Consider the following 16,303-nt stretch of genomic DNA (forward strand, 5'->3'; position numbering starts at 1 on the left):
AATCGAAAGTGTAACCTCCTTTTTAAAATAATTTATTGTTTACTTTTTGCCAATTTCTTCTTGTATTCATTGCTTACAATGATAACGAAGCTTAATTAGGTGAAAAATTTCAAAATTATGTTTGTTTCATATCGTTGGGGCTCAAAGAGTTAACTAACCACTGCGTTTAATTATGGAGTGCGTTTTGACTGAGCATTTTTGAATCAAATGTGAGCCCATTCTGCACATCACACTGAATAAAAATTTGGGGTGAATCCTGTCAAAACTTTGTTGAAATCTTAAAACATCAGTGCAAATAGACATTTAAGTAACCAAGTTAAATACAAAATTTCTCTATATTCGGATCAAACATTAGTCACTGGTCTCCCTGTACCAGCTCCTGTTTGGTATGGTCCAAGTATCTTGCCGGAGAGGGGATTCATGATGGTGTTTATCCCGTGGGTTAAAATTTTGAAGTCAGCGTTGAGGAGATCGACTGGCCGAATATCTCCCCTTGTGGTGTTTTGTGCCCTTTTTTGGGACCAGCAGAACCATACCGTAAGTAGATTCTGACGGAAAGTCATTATCTTCCAGCAGTTCATTATACACTGTAGTTATTTCGTGTCCAATAACGTTTCAAAATCGTACGCAATACTCTACTGGAGAGCTGTCTACTCCGATAGCTCTTCCCACAGTGACCCCATAATTATTTTATTTCTTCGAGAAATTTCGTAGAATCTCTTCGTCATCTCCGAGATTGACGACTGTACTTTGATCATCGTTGTTGTTTGCATGAAATAGTATTCCAAAAAAAAAAAAAAATGGCTCTGAGCACTATGGGACTTAACATCTGTGGTCATCAGTCCCCTAGAACTTAGAACTACTTAAACCTAACTAACCTAACGACACCACACACATCCATGCCCGAGGCAGGATTCGAACCTACAACCGTAGCGGTCACGCGGTTCCAAACTGAAGCGCTTAGAACCGCACGGCCACACCGGCCGGCTAGTATTCCAGAAATTGTTTCCGCACGTAGGCCTGTGTTTGAGCACATTGAATAAGACATTTCCTTACCTGCGGGTTTTCAGCTTGAATATACCAGATAATATGCCTTGGCTACCTTGATTGATTGCGTAGGCATCGTTTCCATGTCTCTGTGACAGCTTGGTGCAGTTCCACGTCATCCAGACCTCTCATCCCAGGAAGCATTGTTGCTTGATCTAGTGAGCGGTGATGTGGCAGGCACAACGATCCGAAAAAGTAACTGGTCATATCTTGCAGTCAGCTACATTATGTAGAAAACGTTTCGTGGAGAAACTACTGATGTACGTATAACCAAGGGAGAGCGAGTGGAGGTGGATGGATCGACGTGTGTATTAAGCCTAATCCGGTCGCTAAAACAATGAACTCTTCACAGAAGTTAAAATTAGAGCACTGATATTCCTTAAGCAAGGAACGATTAAAGTCTCCCGAAATTAGATTAACTCGAACGTCCATTAGCAAATTCCCTATTTAGTCCAGAGAGGACGTGCTTCTGCCACTTTTGCCTGGAGCCATTCGAGGCATATACACGTACTTGTAAAAGCAGGTAGTCTATTTTTGTTGCAGTCCCTACGCCACTTTCGAGTCTAGATTGTGATTGGCATGGTATGTCCACCTTATTGCTTTCCAGCAATACTTTCCCATATTCTTGATACCATCGTATCTAATGATTACTTCTTGAAGCATAATTACGTCCGCATCAGCTGCATGTAAACAATTCCGCTGACATACGAGTATATCCCCGACGTCGTTCTATTAATATTAACAGGAACCTCTGCCTTGAAACTTCCTGGTAGATTAAAACTGTGTGCCGGACCGAGGCTCGAGCTCAGGACATTTGCCTTTCGCAGGCAAGTGCCCTACCATCTGAGCTACCCAAGCACGACTCACGCCCCGTCCTCACAGCTTCACTTCTGCCAGCACCTCGTCTCCTACTTTCCAAACTTTACATCTTCACTTTTCATATCAGCGCACACTCCGCTGCAGAGTGAAAATCTCATTCTGGGAACCTGTGCCTTATCTTTTGCGCTTGTATTAATGGTTACCATTCTCCCTGAACGCACTCGTTACCCTTGTACATCCTCGTTTCCAACCAGGTCTTCCTCATTTCCTACTATTCTTAGCTCGTGAAGTCTCCTTAAATTTCCTTTCCCCACAACTCGCTACATAATAAAACATCTATTTTTTACAACTACAAACGCTTTTTATATCTGCCCCTGTCATTATCGTTATCATTGTCAATATGATTATTATTATTATTATTATTATTATTATTATTATTATTATTATTATTATCACTATTCGTAGCAGCGTCAACAGTAGTAAAAGTACTGCCAGTATTAACTTAAGATTAGTTCATATTCAATATTACTTCCTCACATTGCCATTATAAAGGCTCAAATCATTTTCATAGTATTTGTCATATTAAAATGATTATTTCCTTTGTATCTAAAGTGTAAAGAAGGTACCGTACGTGTGGAACTCTTTTCTTAATGTAACAGAGGTACTGATGGCTCTAATCATATCAGGTTAAATAAAAAAATAATTAACATTCTCAGCTCGGTTGGGGTACTGTGTTTTGCCAGTACTTTACACGTATGAGCCTTTTTTCTGTCTTTCTTGTGTATCTTCTTCGTGCGTTCTAGCTCCTTTGCTATTACTAGTGTTTCATCAGTTTCTGCATTTATGCCATCCATTTGGAATCCGCACGCTGGTACATATGATGATCTTTGTCAAAACAAAAAAAAAAAAGGTTCAAATGGCTCTGAGCACTATGGGACTTTACATCTGAGGTCGTCAGTCTCATAGAACTTAGAACTACTTAAACCTAACTCACCTAAGGACATCAGACACATCCATGCGGCAAGATTCAAACCTGCGACCGTAGCAGTCGCGCGGTTTCCAGACTGAATCGCCCAGAACCGCTATGCCACACCGGCCGGCAGATCTTTGTTAGTGGTTGACATTCCTATTGATGTGTTGTGGGTTTTGGTCTCTTCGTCACCAACTTCGGGACTCTGGTTACACTTGATCGCGTCGCTGCACAAGTCTTCGTGTGAGTACTCAGTGTCTCAAAATTGCTGTGGGTCATACTATGATCAACTTCCTTTTCTTTGGATGTTTGCGTACGGTGTATAACAGGCCTGTGTCCTGAGTCTTCGGAATGTAATTGGTGTTTGTCAGATTCTTCCCTCTGAATACGAGGGCGCGCTGAGAAGTATTGCCTCCGAAATTTTTATGTGAAAACCTTCAAATCTTTTCAAATCAAACAAATTTTATCGGTATTCTACATGTTTATTCTTCACGTGCACATATTTATTTCTCAACACAGTCGCCCCAGTGACGAACATATTTGTCTCAACGAGAAATCAGTTTGTTGATACCGTCACTGTAGAATGTCTGACTTTGCTAACAGAACCACAAATTCACCTTTGCTCCGCTTCATGAGCATGAAAATGAAGCCTACATATCCTTAAGATTTGTAAACAGACAAAAATCGGATGGGGCCGAGTCGGGACAGTATGAAAGATGATCGATGAAAGTGGACCCAAGGCATCGGATTGCTGTACATTTCGGAGCCCTTGTGTGTGGTCGCGCATCCTCATGGTGAAGGTTCAAATGGCTCTGAGTACTATGGACTTAACATCTGAGGTCATCAGTCCCCTAGAACTTAGAACTACTTAAACCTAACTAACCTAAGGACATCACACACATCCATGCCCAAGGCAGGATTCAAACCTGCGACCGTAGCAGTCGCGCGATTCCAGACTGAAGCGCCTAGAACCGCTCGGCCACATAGGCCGGCCCATGGTGACGGAAAGGATGCTCCATATGTGGAAGAACTCTTCGAAATCGAAACTCGATTACAGCACTATGTTTCTCACGCACCGACATAGTTACGTTACACACCGCCATATTACACGCTAGAATTCGCAGCCTTCTAGTGGCAGGGAGTTGCGAGTTGCGTCAGCGTAGCGGGGAAGTTGACCAAGTAACATGCATGTCAATTAATACTTAAACTGATATTGAGAACAGAATAAAGAGTTCGGAGGCATCACTTTTCAGAACGCCCTCATACTTGAAGTACTTGAATTTTCATTAGAGGCAGGCTGCTCGCGATTTACTGCTATGTTGTTTACTGCCGTACCGAGTTCAAAAAATGGTTCAAATTGCTGTGAGCACCATGAGACTTAACAGCTGTGGTCATCAGTCCCCTAGAACTTAGAACTACTTAAACCCAACTAACCTAAGGACATGACACACATTCATGCCCGAGGAAGGATTCGAACCTGCGACCGTAGCAGTCGCACGGTTCCGGACTGCGCGCCTAGAACCGCGAGACCACCGCGGCCGGCAATACCGAGTTCCGCAAGCGCCGCTATACTCGCCCCGGCAACTCTTCACTTGGCGATGGCGGACGTGCTAGCAGTTACACGTGTATTATTCTTCCTGCTTCATTGCGTCGTTCATGAAGTTGCGGTCTGATACGCGGACATCCGCTTTTTAGATGTCCTGTGAAGCCGCAAATGACGCACGTCCATGGTGGCTCGTATTCCACTAGCGCCTTCATGCCTTGTTCCACACAAAAGTAGGCATAAGTTTGTTTAAATCTATTTTCACATTCATGACAGCTTTTTCGACGTTAAGTACTTGTATTCTTGCTATTTCTGTTCTATTTACACAGGGTGTATCAAAAAGAATCATCCTCCTTGGCACGTCTATATTTCTGAAACTAATGAACATATTTGTTTTTTGATGAACGGGAAACTCAACAACTTTTTTTTACATACCTTTCCTTAGGTGTTCAATATGCTTGAGATGTACAGCATATGTCAATGCGGTATTCAAATTGTTCCAGCACTGCATCGAGTATGTCTTGAGTTGCACCTTCCACAACTGCTGTTTTGCGATGTCTCAGTTCATTCATTGTTGTTGGTAACGGGGGCACATAAACCCCCACTAGAAACAATCACATAGGGTCAGGTCCGGTGACCTTGGAGACCAGTAACGTAACGCTGAATCATTTGGTCCAGTGCGACAGATGCATCGTTCAGTAATCCTTTGACTAAAAATTTTAGTATGATATCATGAGTAAACGTCGACGCAACACAAGCCAGACGGACATCAAGGGCTTGGTGAGCTGTCGAGCAGCACGGCGAACGGATATCTGCAGACTCCTTGTGAAACTATGTGTCAGACACAAGGCCCGGCGATTTGCCTTTACACAAACTACCTGTTTCTCGGTATTGTCCCTGCCAGTCGTCTAACGCTCTGTCCTGTAGGCGGTTCCACACCATACTTAGTACGAAAGTCACGCTGGACATTTATTACTGACCCGCACTGCGCAAAACGTAGAACACAAAACGCTTTCTATCGTCCCGACACCATTTTTACTAGAACTGGGCACACATTGCTGCTAGCAAACAGGAAACATTGAAAACTCGATAGTTTGCTATTTTCAACAGTACGTTGTTCACGCACATATCTCAAATAACATAATAGTTAGGATTTTTTAAAAAATCGGATTATTCTTTTTGAAACACCCCGTATAATCGTGCCGACCGGCGCTAGGGTCCGTCGAAAATTCGAATTTTATTTCAAATGAGAGGTTCAGTACTCTAACTGAACGGAGATATAACGGAATATAGCAGATTTCAACGTTGTCTCCTCCACCTCCAGAATTTCGTCACTTCGCTGAATTCCTGTCTGCATCATTTTTCGGTTACAAGTTTCCTTGCGTATGCAGCATTACCGAGAAAATCGTAAGTGTAACCAAAAATTTCCTCATCTCTCAAATCAAGCATATCATAAAACCTGATGAGAATTTCGATCACGTTTGATCGTTCATATCCATACGGAAAGGCAATTTTTAGGGTAAATTTCGTGCTCGATTTTTTTTTTTTTTTTAATGTCGTGCCCACAGTGCGACTGTAAGATCAGTATTCGTAGGTTTCTCCTGCTAGCGAGCGTCAGCAATAACGTGCGGAACGACCACAGCGGTGTGACCACATACAACCACTGCCAAAAGCGGATACAAGATGACGTACTTGTGTTGTGTGTTCCATCTGGTTACAGGTGTGGGCTGAGTGCTCTGTTATTTTGTTTCGCAATAAGATTTATGGCCAGCTGGTTCAATAATGCACTTGAGCAATGTGGCTTTTTATTTATGGCTATTAGCATATTTCTGATCACAGGTATATGAGACATAGTAACAGGCTTCCCAAGTCGGTGTCAATCTCCTTAAAATCCATCTAGGTCTACTGACACATCATCTTATACGATAATTAAAAGCCAGCCGCTGTGACCAAGCGGTTCTAGGCGCTTCAGTCCGGAGCCGCGCTGGTGCTAGGTCGCAGGTTCGAATCCTGCCTCGGGCATGGATGTGTGTGATGTCCTTAGGTTAGTTAGGTTTAATTAATTCTAAGTTCTAAGCGACTGATGACCTCAGCAGTTAAGTCGCATAGTGCTCAGAGCCATTTGAACCATTTTTGTTAAGTCCTATAGTGCTTAGAGCCATTTGATAATTAAAATACTAAGGTATCCGACGTTTCGACTGCTTTCATCGGGTGTAGACAAATTTAGCTGGGGCTGGATGCTTCAGTACATTGCTTTCTTAACGGCATCATGTGACCACAGCAGTCCGCAATTTAGATTTTATTGGCCCTTAAAACGACTAGTCGGTGTTAAGAGAGAGGGAGGCGACGTTTAGCAGAGTATTCGAGGCTTACAAAGCTTGCTGCGCCGCGGAAACCCGAAAGCAGTTCTGCATGTGATGTTGGTTTGTCCGGTCGCAGCAGAGTCCGATGAGGATTTCAGATCCTGAAGCAGCCTAACAGCATCAGTAGAGAGGACGGCTACACACTCTCGATGCTACGGTTGCCAGCAATCCCGGTATGACGTGCCGAGTGTGATATCAGGTCAGCGGCTACAGTGAGCACTGGAGCTACGAGCTGAACAAACAGCGACTGCAGAACTGGCGTCGATTTTCCGCGACTAACGGCGGGGAAACACGGCTCCCCACAACCTGTCGCTGATTCATTTGTCTACGAGTTATCAGCAAGCCGTGTAGCCCACGAATAACCTGCAAAGCAACACCTCCTTCAATCCTAACACCGACCAGTGAATTAGGGGTGAGAAAAACCGACCGGTTTAAACCGATACCGGTATTTTTCTGTATTCGTTTGGTCTCAGTTCTAATACGGGCCGCGCGAAGCGGCCGCGCGATTTGAGGCGTTGTGTCTCGGGCTGCGCGGCCACCCAGGCCGGAGGTTCGAGTCCTCCCTCGGGCATGGGTGTGTGGGGCGTTCCTAACATAAGTTAGTTTAACTTAGTCTAAGTAGTGCGTAAGTCTAGGGACCGATCACCTATGTAGTTTGGTCCCGTATGAATTCACACACATTTGAACATTTCTAATACTGTTTTTATTTTTTATTAATAACTGGGCAAAAAATCGAGATATCAAGTATCCATAGAAGGAGTGCTAAATGTTTTGGTTTTTAAATAATACATTTTGAAGAAACGAGTAATCTTTAGCCCTAAAATTTTCATTGCTTGACAAGTTAGGTTACTGTAGAAAATGTGAAGAGTAATAAGTGCCATTTCAATAACAATGCTAACGGAAACGAACAACAAACACGTGGCAAAAGAATTGGTACAGATTTGCTGAGACAATAATGTACCTCTTAGCATGTGGCGCGGCCTACTGAATGGTACGCATGTACATGCAGAGTGCGAGACATGCCCTATCTGTTCTACATGGTAGTTTCTTGCTGTTGTTGTCGGACATTCGTTGGAATGCAGAAAGGCACCATACCTACTCTGTCAGTATTTTAAAAAGTGCGGTATCAATGAAGTAAAATGCCCCGTATGCTATAAGAGATTAAAAACCGGGTGAGCCAGAACAAGCTTGCAACATTTTACAAGGAGAAAAACTTGACAATTTGTTCATAGTTTACTGTAAAATTAGAAAGTAGTTGAACTGTTTCCTGTGTCTGCATAATATGCTTTTATCTGTTTAAGCTTTTGTAAACGGACGAATTAACATGAGAAATGTACACTGAAGAGCCAAAGAAACTGGTACCCCTTCCTAATATCGTGTAGAGCCCCTGTGAACATGCAGAAGAGCCACAACACGACGCGGAGTGGACTAGACTAATGTTTGAAGTAGTGCTGCAGAGAACTGACACCATGAATCCTGCAAAGCTGTTCATAAATCCGTAAGACTACGAGGGGGTGGAGACCTCTTCTGAACAGCACGTGCCAAGGCATACCAGATATGCTCAATGATGTTCATGTCTGGGGAGCTTGGTGGCCAGAGGGAGTGTTTAAACCGAAAAGAGTGTTCCCGGAGCCACTCTTATCAATTCTGGACGTGTGGGGTGTTGCATTGTCCTGCTGGAATTGCGCAAATCCGTCGGGATCCACAAGGCCCGTGAATGGATTCAGGTGATCAGACAGGGTGCTTACGTCCGTGCCACCTGTCAGTCTTATCGAGACGCATCAGGGGTCCCATATCACTTCAAGTGCACTCGCCTGGCGTATTACAGAGCCTCCACTAGCTTGAAGAGTCCCCTGCTGACAAAATGGTTTAAATGGCTCTGAGCACTATGGGACTCAACTTCTGAGGTCATCAGACCCCTAGAACTTAGAACTACTTAAACCTAACTAACCTAAGGACATCACACACATCCATACCCGAGGCAGGATTCGAACCTGTGACCGTAGCGGAAGCGCGGTTCCAGACTGTAGCGCCTAGAACCGCTCGGCCACACCGGCCGGCCCCCTGCTGACATGCAGGGTCTATGGATTCATGAGGTTGGCTATCTCCATACTCGTACACGTCCATCCGCTCGTTACAATTTGAAACGAAACTCGTCCGACCATGCAACGTGGTTCCAGTCATCAACAACCCAACGTCGGTGTTGACAGACCCAGGTGAGGCGTAAAGCTTTGTGTCGTGCAGTCATCAAGGGTACACGAGTGGGCCTTCGGCTCCAAAAGCCCATACTGATGGTGTTTCGTTGAATGGTTCGCACGGTGACACTTGTTGATGGCCCAGCACTGAAATCTACAGAAATTTAATGAACGGTTGCGCTTCTGTCACGTTGAACGATTCTCTTCAGTCGTCGTTGGTCCCGTTCTTGCAGGATATTTTTCCGCTCGCAGCGATGTCAGAGACTTGGTGTTTTACGCGATCCCTGATATACACGGTACACTCGTGAAATGGTCGTACGGAAAAATCCCCACTTCATCGCTACCTCAGTGTGTCCCATCGTCGTGCGCCGACTTTAGCACTACGTTCAAAGTCACTTTAATCTTGATGTCATTGTAGCAGCAGTAAACGATCTACCAACTGCGCCAGACACTTGTTGCCTTACATAGGCATTCCCGACCCCAGCGCCGTATTTTGCCTGTTTACATATCTCTGTACTCAAATACGCATGGCTACACTAGTTTCTTTGGTGCTTTAGTGTAGTTCTTCAGCCCCGGTTTTCACCGTTTAGCGCTGACTATACGTAACGCCCAAATAATGGTACGTTCCTCGATTATAACATAATTTTTGAGCAGAGTTTCAAAACATTGGACACAGTGGGAGAATAATGGTGATTTTTTTCTAGTATTCAACTACTTTTCACTTTCAGAGAAAAGCAGCAAATGGTAGACGAACAGGGGTTCCTTTTATTTACCTATTTCATTTAGTATTTTGATTCTACGTATCTTGAAACTGAGGGAGTCAAAATTTTTCAGTCTTTGTTCTATTTCTACGTTTATTACAGGAAATAACGGGAATAAAAAACCGAAAATTGGTTATTCCAGAAACCAGGTATTTTCAGAGGTTCGAGCACTCATTTTAAACTGTCGCTGAAAAAAACCGATATAACCGAAAATAGTTGTTTCAGTGATAGCCACCATCCCTACTGGTGATATTTCAGAGCCAGATAATCTAAGAATGTTGTCGTCGGTGGTTTTATGACACCGCTAGAAACGGAAGTACGATCATATGGGACATAAAACGAAATTTGTGGCTGTATTGAGAATATTATGGTAGGAAGGACGCAGCAAGATATCTTGTACGGTGAATCATCAACAGACGTAGAAGCAACTTCAAGAGTGCCCAAGGGAAGTGTGATGGGATCCTTGCTGTTCATACTGTATATTAATGACCCGGTAAGCAATATTAATAGTAACCTCAGACTTCTCGCAGGTGATGCAGCTATTTATAATTAAGTACTGTCAGAATAAAGCTTCACAAATATTCAGTCAGATCTTGATAAGATTTTAAAGTCGTGTAAAAACTGGATATCCGCTTTAAACGTTCAAAAATGTAAAACAATGTATTTTACAAGGCAAAAAACTGTAATATCTTATGAATGCAAAATCAGTGAGTCACAACTGGAATCGGCCAACTCATACGAATAACTGGTTTATTAATTTGAAGAGGATGTGAAATGGAATCGATAGATTGGTAGAATACAGGGAAAGTGCATTCGGTCTGCAGAGGAAACTCCTTACACGACACTCGTGCTACGCGTCCTAGGATACTGCCTATCAAGAGAAATTTTTTTCTTTCGGTCTGCGTTATCACAAACCACAGCTGTTATTCATTCTTTAGATAACTTGCTACCAACACAATTGTCGTCCTTAAATTTCAGAGTTTGTCCAGGCGTTAATTTAAAGAAAATGCCAGTCTCGTCTGCATTAAAGGTGTCAAGGTTTGCATATCCTTCACAAATTGTAGGCCACATGGTAGTGAGCCATTGCTGGATTGTTTCAATATTCACAATGTTGGCTTCATCGCTCACTTTACCAAAACTGATGCCGTGACGTTGCTTGAATCTGTCAGTCCATCCACTGCTGCAAACAAATTCTTCAACTTTTAATATATTTGCAAATTCTTTTGCTTTCGCCATAAGTAGAGGCACATTGATTCTTCTCTGTTGCTTAAACCACTTAAGCAGCGCTTCCTTCAACGTCGCTCCGTTCAGGTTTTGGTGACCGCTTAATTTTAGATATATGTCGTTCAAACGCGGTAACAACTTTATCCTTGAAACTAACTGGCAGATTAAAACTGTGTGCCGTACTGAGACTCGAACTCGGGACCTCTCATTCTGGGAACATCCCCTAGGCCTTGGCTAAGCCATGTCTCCGCAATATCCTTTCTTTCAGGAGTGCTAGTTTTGTAAGGTTCACAGGAGAGCTTCTGTAAAGTTTGGAAGGGAGGAGACGAGGTACTGGCAGAAGTGAAACTGTGAGGACGGGGCGTGAGTCGTGCTTGGGTAGCTCAGATGGTAGAGAACTTGCCCGCGAGTTCGAGTCTCGGTCCGGCACACAGTTTTAATCTGCCAGGAAGTTTCATATCAGCGCACACTCCGCTGCAGAGTGAAAAATGTCATTCAACTTTATACTTGTTCTTCCAAATCGTTTCGACAGTGGATTCTCGATTTCATGAATCACAATCACTGCTTTTTCCACCGTTAAAATTGTTATTTTATTGTCCATGCTATTCTAAAAGGCGTGCACTTAGTAACAATTTGTTATGGAAAATGACATAACGTGTGCTACTGACGAGTTCTATGATTGTCACCGCTAATGTTGTATGACTGTCGTAAGGTAACAACGATGTGAGGAGTCTATACTTATGTTACTAAGTTGCCGTATTACAACAGGTCTCTTTCTGCAGTAACCTCATTCTGGAAAATCTTTTTGCTAACTGAAGTTGAAAATGACATTATATATGATGTACACCCATATACATTAGTCGCTAGCATGAGAAGTATGTTGCTTACGAGGAATATGACCATACCACAGAAATCACGACGTAGTACACGAGCTGTCCCGCTGTAACCGATGTCCTTGTAAGAAAGTTCAACTATAACAGCAGTAAAAAAAAAGTTATTTCATAAACTGATTTTTTAGCAGTTTTAACAGTCGGACTAAACTGAAGACAAAAAAACGATATAATTTAAAACAGGTTGTTTCAGCTATAACGGCCTCCTCTACCTCCTGCCCTCTGTCGCTAGCCATGTAGTCTGCACAAGGAAGGGTCTTTGCATTGTCTAACAGCGTAGTTTTCAAATTTATTAGGTATCTGTACTCCACAATAGCACTTTGCATGTGTCTGCTCTGTGCTGAGTCCCATACTGCTTTCGTCTGCTACCTGTATCTTGGTTGTCCCACTGCTCATCATGGGAAATTTATATGATAGCGATGTTCGTCAATGTCATGGAAGAAGAACTCGGTATTTCCAGTTCAGGAAGAGAAGCTGATGATTCTGATACTGATCCAGACTGAGTGCTCAGGTAAGTAATACATAAAAGAAAATTATGTGGTGGAGGATTTGAAATATTGTATCGGCTAAATGAACATTCGTAAAACAACTCTTGGAATAACAAGTACCATAAACAAATCACATCCAACACGTGTCTGCAAATCGTGTTCTGATATCAGTAAGAGTCAGAAGGGAAAGTGCCGAAAAGATACATCATGGTGGTGTCCAAATCGCGATGTAGCTTTTTGTATTCCAGACTGTTTCAAAGCACACCACGCTTTGTTAAATTATGTGTAAGAACGGCGTGTACAAGTTTTTCTTTGGAATAAAAACGTGAAGTAGTAAAATATTTTGTACGTCTGCTACTATTAATATTTCAAAATAAGTTTTTTTAAGACTATAGAAACCAGTTTCCATTGTTTTAAATGAAACGACATGTTCTATTGCATTAACAGTTACAAAGATACGATTTTCCAAAAATCTGTTAAAAACAGCAGCCGAACTGCCCCATCCACGGTGACTGAGGTCAGTCTTGAACGTAAGTTCCAAGAGCCAGTATTGAGCGAGGAATTCAGGAACATTGTACAACACATTTGCGAATCGCTGTTGTACAGATCGAAAACACAAGGTTAGGTTACTTGCAACACGCACGGAGGTATTTAAACAGTGATTCATCCAGCCCTCGGTCCTTTAATCGAACGGGAAGAAGCCCCATTAAGTGGTACCATAGCAGGTACTGTTTGCCATGCATTTCACCTTGCTTTGCATTGTAGAGATATATGAGGGTAATCCCAAAAGTAAGCTCTCCTATTGTTTTATAAGTATATAGACCTGTTTATATCTACAATGGTTATCAGTTTACAGCTTGAACATTTAGCTATATTTCGACATAATCACCATTTCTGTCGATGCATTTTTGTAGACGCTGTGGCAGTTTTTGTCATAACGGCTCTCCGCTGCTCAGGAAGTTAAGAACTTCTTTCACCCCGTCGTCGGAGCTGAATCGCTGGGACCACAATTAAGGCTGGCAGGTACTGTGGGACTCTGAAAAAAGTCAAACGGGCAATTCAGAACCGGAGAAGAGGAATGTTGAGCAAGGGCGTACCCATTCTCCATGACAACGCTTGCCCACACATTGCTCGGCAAACCGTTGTTCTCCTGCAACAGTTTCAGTGAAACTTATTCACCCACCCACCCTATAGTCCTGACTTGGCGCCCCGTGACTAGCACCTGTTTCCTAGGTTAAAACAACATTTGACCGGAAAGCGATTCAGCTCTGACGAGGAGGTGAAAGAAGAGGTTCATATCTTTCTGAACCGCATGACGGCGAGCTGGTATGCCATGCGCATACAAAAACTGCCGCAGCGTCTACAAAAATGCATAGACATAAATGGTGATCACGTCGAAAAATAGCTAATGTTGAAGCTGTAAGCTGTTGCAAATCATTGTAGAAATAAACAGGTCTATGTACTTATAAAAAATTGGGAGACCTTACTTTTGGGATTACCATCGTATATGTGGAATAAATTGGAACACCCACTCCCCGACTAAATTAATCTACGACATGAGGAAGGCCGCTGCAAAACGGCCAAAACACGGGATATTTTAGTATTTCAGCATAAAAAGAAATCTTGGGAAGTCTTTGGAAACAGGTTGGAGACTATGGGTCAAGCTGCTGGAAAACCATTCTGGAGTGTAATTAGCAGTCTTCGAAAGGGAGGTAAGAAGGAAATGACAAGTATTTTGGACAGGTCAGGAAAACTGCTGGTGAATCCTGTGGCAGATGGAGGGAATATTTTGAAGAGTTGCTCAATGTAGGTGAAAATACGATCAGTAATGTTTCAAATTTCGAGGTAGAATGGGATAGGAATGATTATGGAAATAGGATCACATTTAAGGAAGTGGAGAAAATGGTCAATAGATTGCAGTGCAATAAAGCAGCTGGGGTGTATGAAATTAAGTCAGAACTCATCAAATACAGTGGAATGTCAGGTCTTAAATGGCTACACAGGATAATTGAATAGGCCTGGGAGTCGGGACAGGTTCCATCAGACTGGACAAAAGCAGTAATCACACCAATCTTTAAACATGGAAACAGAAAAGATTGTAACAACTACAGAGGTATCTCTTTAATCAGCGTTGTGGGTAAAATATTCTCAGGTATTGTTGAAAGGAAAGTGCGAGTATTAGTTGAGGACCAATTGGATGAAAATCAGTGTGGGTTTAGGCCTCTTAGAGGTTGTCAGGACCAGATCTTTAGCTTGCGGCAAATAATGGAGAAGTGTTATGAGTGGAACAGGGAATTGTAGCTATGCTTTATAGATCTAGAAAAGACAAATGACCTGGTTCCTAGGAGGAAGTTATTGTATGTTCTACGAGATTATGGAATAGGAGGCAAACTTTTGCAAGCAATTAAAGGTCTTTACATGGATAGTCAGGCAGCAGTTCGAGTTGACGATAAATTGAGTTCATGGTTCTGAGTAGTTTCAGGGGTAAGACAAGGCTGCAACCTGTCTCCACTGTTGTTCATATTATTTATGGATCATATGTTGAAAACAATAGACTGGCTGGGTGAGATTAAGATATGTGAACACAAAAAAAGCAGTCTTGCATATGCGGATGACTTAGTTGTGATGGCAGATTCGATTGAAATTTGCAGACTAATATTTCAGAGCTAGATCAGAAATGTAAGGACTATGGTATGAAGATTAGCATTTCCAAAACGAAAGTAATGTCAGTGGGAAATAAATACAAACGGATTGAGTGCCAAATAGGAGGAACAAAGTTAGAACAGGTGGACGGTTTCAAGTACTTAGGATGCTTATTCTCACAGGATGGCAACATAGTGAAAGAACTGGAAGCGAGGTGTAGCAAAGCTAATGCAGTGAGCGCTCAGCTACGATCTACTCTCTTTTGCAAGAAGGAAGTCAGTACCAAGACTAAGTTATCTGTGCACCGTTCCATCTTTCGACCAACTTTGTTGTATGGGAGCGAAAGCTAGGTGGATTCAGGTTACCTTATCAACAGGGTTGAGGTTATGGATATGAAAGTAGCTAGGCTGATTGCAGGTATTAGTAGATGGGAACAATGGCAGGAGGGTGTCCACAATGAGGAAATCAAAGAAAAACTGGGAATGAACTCTATAGATGTAGCAGTCAGGGCGAACAGGCTTAGATGGTGGGGTCATGTTACACGCATGGGAGAAGCAAGGTTACCCAAGAGACTCATAGGTTCAGCAGTAGAGGATAGGAGGAGTCGGGGCAGACCAAGGAGAAGGTACCTGGATTCGGTTAAGAATGATTTTGAAGTAATAGGTTTAACATCAGAAGAGGCACCAATGTTAGCACTGAATAGGGGATCATGGAGGAATTTTATAAGGGGGGGCTATGCTCCAGACTGAACGCTGAAAGGTATAATCAGTCTTAAATGATGATTATGAGCATTTTAAGTATAACATGATGCGGCAGTTCACGCAAAGTATTTCTAATGAGGTCTCTGTAAGTTTTTCGACGTCGGTACGACACCTCCACGCGTTCTTCAACAACGAGGTACGGCGGTACTCGGACATTTCCGGAGTAGAATTCGCATGAGCGCTGTGGTTAAACGCCGTAGGTAGCTCACCTGGTAGGCTGAGGGCGCGGCGTGCAGCTGCGGTGACGGTAGCTCGCAGTCCACTGACGAAGGTGGCTGCTCCGTTTGTAGTTAAGCGCGGGATGGCGCGCATGCGCATCGACTTCAGTGCGTTCGCTGCTAGTTGCTGTGTGTTTCGCACGCCACGATTTCCGCCTACCGGCAAATCACTCTGTGCCGTGACTGCTTTTTCACAGGTTCCGCCTACGTGCCAGATCCGGCACCTAGATATTGACTGTCCGATTTCATTACTTACCATTTTCATCTACGAGAGAGTGTGTCATATTCACAAATATTTAACATAATGTAGCGCTTCAGCAACCGTGAATTGTTCAGACAATAAGAAATTCAACCTTCAGTTGCAAGGTAAAAAAAATTGTA

The 16,303-nt window shown here is 42.9% G+C and overlaps 1 protein-coding gene across 1 annotated transcript in view; it reads right to left on the reverse strand.

Moving 5' to 3' along the window:
- Positions 1-15,968, reverse strand: part of LOC126281760 (uncharacterized) — a 111,903-nt gene extending 95,935 nt beyond the window's left edge. Inside the window, exon 1 of the mRNA XM_049980958.1 lies at positions 15,914-15,968. The gene's annotated coding sequence lies outside the window, so the exon portion shown is untranslated. The remainder of the gene's footprint in view (positions 1-15,913) is intronic.
- Positions 15,969-16,303: the final 335 nt, after the last annotated feature.

Source organism: Schistocerca gregaria, chromosome 7, assembly GCF_023897955.1.
Source record: "Schistocerca gregaria isolate iqSchGreg1 chromosome 7, iqSchGreg1.2, whole genome shotgun sequence".
Lineage (NCBI taxonomy): Eukaryota > Metazoa > Arthropoda > Insecta > Orthoptera > Acrididae > Schistocerca > Schistocerca gregaria.